The 599-nt window shown below is 50.8% G+C and overlaps 1 non-coding gene across 1 annotated transcript; it reads left to right on the top strand.

The window, feature by feature from the left end:
- Positions 1-420: 420 nt before the first annotated feature.
- On the top strand, positions 421-553 carry LOC116594619. Its single transcript, XR_004287324.1, has one exon. It is a non-coding gene; the product is annotated as a small nucleolar RNA SNORA70 (small nucleolar RNA).
- The last annotated feature ends 46 nt before the right edge of the window (positions 554-599 follow it).

Raw genomic sequence — 599 nt, forward strand, 5'->3', positions numbered from 1 at the left:
AAACTGACTGAGATATGGTCCCTGCTCTGGAGGACCCCAAGCTTTAACTGAGTGAGACAGCCTTGGAAACACATACAGTGCCAAATGTGGTGAGGTGCTAAGGCAGAAGGCTCCTTGGGGGACTGCTGTGTCTTGAGGGGTGGTGGGGACAATAGGGGCATTAAAAAGCTCCTCATAAGGAGCGCCTGGGTGGCTCAGTTGTTCAGCATCTGCCTTAGGCTCAGGTCATGGTCCTAGGGTCCTGGGATTGAGTCCCGTTGAGAGTCGGGCTCTCAGCAGGGAGCCTGCTTCTCTCTCTCTCTCCCCCTCCCCCAGCTGGTGTTCCCTCTCTAGCTGTCTCTCTGTCAAATAAATAAATAAAATCTTTAAAAAAATAAAAAAGTAGGAGAGGCTTGAACTGGGTCTTGAAAGATGATGGGTCTGCAGCCAGTTAAGCTGACTGTACTCTTTCCCCATGGGGGCCCAGTGCACAATGGCTGCAAACAGGAACCTCCTTGGTAGTATATGCAGCCTGTTGCCCTAAGGATTGCCCTAAGGAACCTTGGAGACAGCCCTTCCCAGTGGACATTGATGTCTGACCTCATGTTATCTCTAATCTA

This window comes from Mustela erminea, chromosome 6, assembly GCF_009829155.1.
Source record: "Mustela erminea isolate mMusErm1 chromosome 6, mMusErm1.Pri, whole genome shotgun sequence".
Lineage (NCBI taxonomy): Eukaryota > Metazoa > Chordata > Mammalia > Carnivora > Mustelidae > Mustela > Mustela erminea.